The sequence below is a fragment of the Opisthorchis viverrini genome (genome assembly GCF_000715545.1).
Source record: "Opisthorchis viverrini unplaced genomic scaffold opera_v5_79, whole genome shotgun sequence".
NCBI classification, from domain to species: Eukaryota; Metazoa; Platyhelminthes; class Trematoda; order Opisthorchiida; family Opisthorchiidae; genus Opisthorchis; species Opisthorchis viverrini.
In genome coordinates this window covers 877,601-885,371 of record NW_008751737.1, presented here as the reverse complement: position 1 = coordinate 885,371, position 7,771 = coordinate 877,601, and positions in this window count along the sequence as shown.

Sequence of the window (7,771 nt, the reverse complement as noted above, 5' to 3'; positions counted from 1 at the left end):
TATACTCTTGAAATCATTGTCCGAATTCCTCCCTTCCCCATACTCATTTCGAACAACGTTCACGGATGCAAACAATCCGGATCATCGAAATACCCCAACTTTACCAGGACTAGTGCTAACCCTGGAAACCTGTGAACTGTGGACTTAATGAACTGTGATATCTGTGCAACCGCTTGCAGCCTAACCGAATACTGGCGCTATTTCAAACCCGGTGTCCACAGTTCTGCAGTGGTGACTGAATTCGATTGAGTTGGGTTCGCTGATTGCTAGAGAAGACATTTTCGGTTTGGTTTATCAAAGGGTAACAATGCTGGATTACCAGCACAACATGCCCTACTTTCAGCATGCAAACCGCAATTGTTGCACGCGCGTAACAAATTTCTAATCACAGTGGGACATTCATGAGGTTTAGGTTACTTCCGTGGGACAAAATTCTTGGAGGGAATTGGTAAATAAAAAGGAGCATTAGTGTGAACCATCGGATCCGAATTGGCGCGATCGGCTGTTCTATCTGTCCTAGATGTAAGGATCTTCCAAGAAAAATGTGTTAGAATGCAGTAATTTTCCAATGTAGTTTGATTCCGGGGTTAGATTCAGGGCTTGATTCCAGGTCTGTTGGGAGATATCTGAGACGTTCAGTCTTGCTATATCTCTTGGCATGTACCTTGCCTGCTTGCCTCAGGATGTCATGGTGAGTAGCGGCGGATTGGAATATGTTCGGTGAACACAACCACAGCCATCTTTCAGCAAACATGCGGAATCCGCACAATCAAAAAGTCGGATACAACCACGCTTTGGCGAATCGGAGGTGGCATATTGCTGATAGTAATGGGTTTTGGGTGACATCGAACAACATTTCAGCTGAATGGTAAGTCAAGGCGTTTTGGGTTACAGGACGGCTCAAATGAAACCCCGGACGTTTGCTCTCTGTCTCATGGCCCTTGAATGTTGTCGGACCTGACTGGAGCATATAAATAAGCTTCTCAACCCCCATCTACCTTTTCGCAGAGAATCAGTTTGGTGCCCACAACGGAGTATACTCCATGGGTTTCTTACTCTTAAAGAGTGGAACGATTTCCCGAGTTCTGTTATGCATCCAGCATCCGTAGCTTCTTGGAAAGCCCTCTCACTTCCTGTTTCTCTAGTGTGCTAGCTGTCCCGTCTGTACTCCAGACTGAGCATTAACAATCTTGTTTGTGTCGACTAGGTCTTCCCGTACCCTACATCTCAAGCCTGTAGAGCCCGAGACACTGGTCCGTCCTGCCAGGTCCCATATTCTTGCCCACAAACAATCTATTTGTCACCTCTCATCGCTTCTAGCAATCGTCCCTTATATATGGAGCTCAAAACTGGATACCGTAGTCTAAGCAATGTAGGGATATCCACACTCCAGAATACTCACTGCTAACGTATGTCAAGATGAAAGGATCCCTATATCTTTTTGAGCAACAACCCCACACCGTGCAGATGACTTCAGTGTCCTCCCATTGAGAACGCCTAGGTCTTTGTTTTTTTTTTTCAACAGCGCTAACTCGAGCCTTGGGTTTTTATTCATCCACACAGGAACTGTACGTGTGCATTTGGAGGTGGAAAGCCTCGGAACTTAGACGATCTCTCAATAGTGGGATCACTTGAAGTTTTGAACCGTCGCGAAGCAAATGTATTTCCATTACGGCGGTCACAAAAAAAGAACGACTTGGATTCGTCTGAGATCCTTGACGTACTTATTGAGAGCACTTCGTCGGATGCTAAACCCGTCGGCACGCCACTGGTGACTTTTGCTCACTCCGATATATCCTTCACAACTTCACTTGTCATCTTATATTCCACAAGGCTACTGTCCTCATCGCATATGTTCCCTGTAATAGCAGTACCTTCTCCTAAAATAAAAATGGTGGTCAACCGAATCTAACGCGTCTTAGAAGTCTAAACATCATGTACCAACCTTTCTCCCTCGTGCAGTGTGTGTTACGCTGGCTAGTGCTAGTAATAAACTGACCTATTTTTAAAGCTATTTTGCGCCGGTTTGAGCAGTCGGCTATCCATAAGGTACTGCACTACACCGCCGACACTCATCATACCTAGCGGACGGATTTCGTCTTTAAGAGGGCTATCGCCCTTAAAGATTAGCTTAACAATGGTACCCTTTCAATTCGTAGACATAGTTCATTTTTCCAGGGATTGTGTAGACAACCGAGTTAGATGCTCCGTGACAACATTCACCAGCATCGTCATCACCCCCATCTTCAGTTTTCATGCGCGGATGATTTATGCAGAGGGTAGCTAGTGATTTACCAACTGCTGGTGCAATGCTGCGGGTTGGGGGTTACTTTGGGAGTATCTTGATGAGCCAGACATGCTAGCAGTATTTTTGCAAGCTCGTTTGCGCTGGTAATTGTCAATTCACCTGCTTAGACTGTTGGAAGTATCCCTTTTTTATAGCCTGGTTTGGGATTACACATCCAAAGAATCTTTTCCCAACATGTGGATCATCTTGTGCTAGATATCTTTCATCCTTTCATCCTATTCATCGTGCATCGGTAGGGATACATCTAGCCGGGTTGTAGTCGAAATATCTATCAGTAAGTTAACTCTTCTAGCCAACAGTAAGCCCGTATTGCTCTGACAGTAGAATCCTGCTAAAATGGGCTTTAAGCTTACTGAAAGCTGTCATCGACTCACTCCTTTTTTTACCTAGGTTTGATCACAAAACCGACGTTCCTAATTAACGTTCGCATTAAGTTCTTATAAACCCCTTCCCTCTTCAATACGGTGATTTTGCAATTTTAATAGCCCCGTTTTCCTTTGTAAACCGCTTAGCTTGTTCTCAGCCTCAGCATTTTCGTCTCCTATAGCTTTTCTTATCAGGTCTGGTGTACCGATGTTCTGGGGTCCGTTAGACCCAACGATCGCACCTGAGGTTTTGGCATTTTTGCAATATTGAGTTGGGTCACTCATAACTGAAACTGAAGGGATTTTTAATGAAGGTAGCCCTAGCTGATATCCGACAACAAGTACAAAGCCGCAATACAAGTGGCTCTGTAATAAAGAGAGGCTTTACAAGGGTGAACTTGAGTGCGGCCCCTTCGTAGAAACATGGCGCTCCTCGAAATTAAATCTTCAGTGCAACACAGCGGACAAAGAAACGGTGCAAACGGCGATTGGTTTTTACATGAAAAACTCGAGGGCTTCCGTTCATATGCCCAATCATATGGGGGCCTCAGCATCAGATGTGGGAGGACATTTGTGAGCCAACAAAAAAATGTACGAAATGAGCCCAGAAAGCATTTGCTACCCGTCTTTACACAGTATACGAACCTATGTTTCTTATCAGCGGACGATTAGCTTTAAAACCAGCCAAGTCCATGGGCCAAGACGGAATTCATCACACCATGTTAAGAGCCGCAGTGAAGACTTGCATATCTGCTACCTGGGTTGTATCACCATTCACTAGTAGAGCGAGTAACTACCGATTCATCATCATCAGCTGGAAGAAGGTAGTTTTAGTTCCTGTGCGTGAATTGTACGTAGCAGACTACTACAGAACTGCACCCCGGCGTGCCCATACAAAAGCAATAAAAATAATAACACAAGATTAGTGGCTTTTTATCGATGACAATGTACTCAATTTTCATCAACTTTATTTTTTGAACGGTGGATTCTGTCTTACTAATCTGCTTATTGTAACTTTTGATAGAAGTGGACATTTAGTGCTGAATTAAGAGACGATGTTTCACACACTTGTGTCCGACGAGGGCTGGAGTGCAGCGACATCTAGAACAAAAATGGAAAAGACAGCTAAAACGATAAAAAGTGATTTAAGAATGAACGATGAAACTTTTGCAAACAGAGCTTATGCACAACATTCACCCCCGCGGAGATAAATGCTCACAGGAGTTCATTTACTGATTGAATAATGCCAGACCTCTCTGTTGTGGAGGAAATCCGGTTGTGTCCGCTGTTGTTGTACAAACAATGGGTGTTCAAAAAAGTTCTATATTTCAATTTCCGAGGCAGAGTCAGATAGTTCCGGTTTAATAAATGGATCAGTATTGGGCTACGATTGCTGTTGTTTGGATACTGGAGCGCATCCAAAATCTGTAGTGACGTAGGAAGACTCTTACTTCTATGCCATTAGGGTGTCTGACATGCGCACTCAAGGCTACACTCCAGGAGCTCAACCTCTTCGACTACGGGGTCGTAATTCGAAGATGGTATATTTCAAAGCATCAGAACAGTTCATGGCGAAAGCAATCACTGCGGCAACGGTGTACCGACTGCGGATTTTCGATTATGATGAAACTTCCGCTCGTGTGGTGGCATTAATACTGGTGCACAACAAAGAACGAATCGAATGGAGGGCGTCTTGTAAAACAATTTCCAAGTGACTGATTTGAAGACCTTTTGATCGTAATGAAGACGGAATAGCTTTCCACAAAGTTCCATTTAATCGTTCTATCTGACCGTTCCCCCTTGGGTCATATGGAGTGGACCGACTGGTGGCAATGCCTTTTTCATGAAGAATTCGCTTGATTTCACATCATCATCGTCATCGACAGCACGACATCAGTGTTCAAAACCGATGCTTCGCTGCCGTATATCTCATCCGAAATGAATGATGAGCCGCAATCCGAATGCACGAAACCGGACAGGCCAAATGTATCGAAAAACGGCACAAAGCATCATATCACCGTAGACGAACGTATATCTGGACGAGCATAGGCGAGCGGGAATACTCGTCTATTATTGTCAGTAGATGTTTATTTCGAGTCGTCGAATGTAGTGGTCTCTGAAGTCAGTTCTTAAACGTTCAAACGTTCGCGTGGCCTTAATGAGTTTACCACCAGATGGCTTGAAGAAACGTGGCTTTAGTTCCGCACACACATGTCACTGCCTAATGACAAGTTAGATGCCTTCTAGGGAAAGTGGGAGATTCTTGGCACGAACGAAATGCATCATGTGTGTTGCTCCAAGATAACACAAAGATGTGTGTCAGTGTTTTAGATGCAGCTCAGATGAACTGCACAGACACCCCGAGGTGCCGTATCAGCCGCTCTGTTTCCTATGCCTGGTCTGTAGCTTACGTCAAAAGAAAAAGACGATACTTCCACCCGACAACGCAATGAACAACTGATCGGTTTAATTTTGAAATGGGTCCTGAGTAGGTGATGCTTCCATTTGTGCAGTGCTTCAACAACTGCACATGGTTCTTTCTCAATAGCAGAATGCTTTTTCGCTGGCAGACAATGCACGTGAAAAGAATGCAACCGGCCTGTCATCTCGATTGAGTGTAGCGGAAATCGCAACATCAGACTCATCAGTTTAGAGTATCAAATATATTATTGAATCAATACTGACTATATTGTGGCTGCATTCACCAACTTTTTTGAAACTTTTAAACGCTTTCATAGTGGATTCAGGGACCAGAAAAGTTGTATTATGAGTGATTGAGTAGATTTTATTGGAGAAACGGCTTAACCAACAAGAATCGTACGCGGACCGTTGAGGACGTAAGAATCCTTCCATTACTCAATCAAAATCTTTGGATAAAATTGTGTTCGACGAAGGATGAATTTCAGCGACGATCAGAATAAGAACGGAAAAACCGGAGGGCCCGACAGCTAAGCTTTATTCATTCAAAACTTTGACATGGCTGAAACGATAAAAAAATGATTTAACAATGGACGCTAAAACGTTTAAAAACAGTGCAAATATACAACAGTAATAATAATAAATAATCGTCCAGCTGTAGCGTCCTTTCGTTGCCTAGCTGCCATGCCGCACGAAGGAGGCACGAGGGCTGGGATACTGCCAGGTCGCCCAAGCCTAGACAGGGGAAGTCGAGGGGCAGAGGTCGGGCTCGAACCACGAACTTTCCGGTCAGTAAATTCGCACTCTAACCACTTGGTCCATCTCGCTGCAATATACAACAGTAACATCCCCTAGTGGTGTTTCCTAATGGCAGTATTGAGACTTCTTGTTAATGATCAATCTCAATGAACTAACGATAGGTTTCAACAGTAGTCGTGTGATGTATAGAGACGACAATAAAGTCTTAAATGCACTTGTCATATTAACCTGTGCGTGATAGTAGGGTGGTCCAAGAAATGGGGCGTGTTCTGTTTACGCAGAACATTGACACGGATAACTTCAGGTTGGGCGGCTCTCCCACACCTCAGATAATGAACGCAAAGGATTTTGGAATCTTTTTCCAGAATTCCTATCTCACACCAATATATGGCGGCAGCTGACAAGGTTATGAAAGCTTTTTTGTACTATAAGGACCGGTACCCATCTGTCAGCCCGAAGCGTAGGTCCCACCTTACTGTTGTGTCATACTGTTTACAACCCTGGGCGCGTCCTAGAAAAGATGCAATGTATGGTCACGAGGTTGGTGAAGGGTTTACGATGGTTTATCATCATCGTCACCAGCATAACATCCGTGTTGAACGCTTATGCTTCCCTGCTATAAGAGGGTTGCCATGTAGTGAAGGAATGAAGCGGTTACTTTCATGCAGCCTGGAACGTAGATGACAGCGGAGACGGTATATAGGCTTACAAGACTGAGAGCAATAATTCTGAGTCCGATAGAGCTCGACAGTCAAGGCGTGAAACTACCGGCCGGTTAATTTGTGTTTCAAACTCTACCACGTTTTTTAATGCACCTAGGCAATTTGGCAATACCTTAGTCTTCATGCCTCCGAGTTGTACCGAAAGAATGTCACAGCGAAACCGTTATTATTCATTCCGAGGATCACCCGGAATCTTTGGTGGAGCTATATAATGAATGAACTAATGGAACAAAGATCTTCAGAAGAGCACTGCTGAATAGAGGTGCTAGGGTTTCTTTTTCAGAAGCGCCGTGGACCCTCGGAATAGCATTCTGAAGGAGGTTATCATGGCATTGTACTTGGAGGTGTTCAGGAGGCTGGTTGAGTGGTGAGATCGTTTTTTCTTGACCTTAGAATGCCATAGCTACAGGCTTGGCAAGAAATGGTGTTATTGGTGACTGCTAACTGTTCACAAATCGTTGGTTGAGTTTTGGCTAGGTGTACGTATCTCTGACAATCGCCGACTTGATATGCAAGGCATCTCCTCAGTGGAAATGGAAGTCCAGTGTTGCCCCGGTCGTTTTACCTACAGCCAGAAGCGACCTGTTATGATCATCATCATCATCATCAACGACAGCATGACATCAGTGCTCAACACCAATGCTTCACTGCCGTACAGCCATGACTTATTTGAAAGCCTTATTGTAAAGAAAAGAATAAAGGTGGATGGGGGAGGGACTTAGTGCTAGCTTAACACAATCATTCCGAGGTGCCTACACCTCCAGACATTCATTCAGGCAATCTGGACAGAAACTGACAACAAGAACGCCACTGACAACGGTTGGCAGCCATATCTTGTAGTGTCTCCAACCAGGCACAGTGAGGATCACGCGGTCCACATCCTGGAAGGCGAGTAGCACCGACAGCACCCAAGCGTTTCGTCATCTCCTTCATACTCCTCTGCCAGGTCAAGGGTTGGCCACCTCTCTGTTTACGCCACTCCGAATCGGGTATAGAAAATAGTACTCTTTTCGGTAAACGATGATTCGGCATGCGTAAAACATGTCCCAACCAACACAGCTTCTGGTGCTGGACACATTCTTCAATGGAAGTACCCGTTACACAACCGAAAACACGCTTTCTAACCGCCTCGTTACGGATTCGCTGACACCAACCCAAACGAGTTATGGTTCTGAGACAACGATTGTCGAAAACCTGAA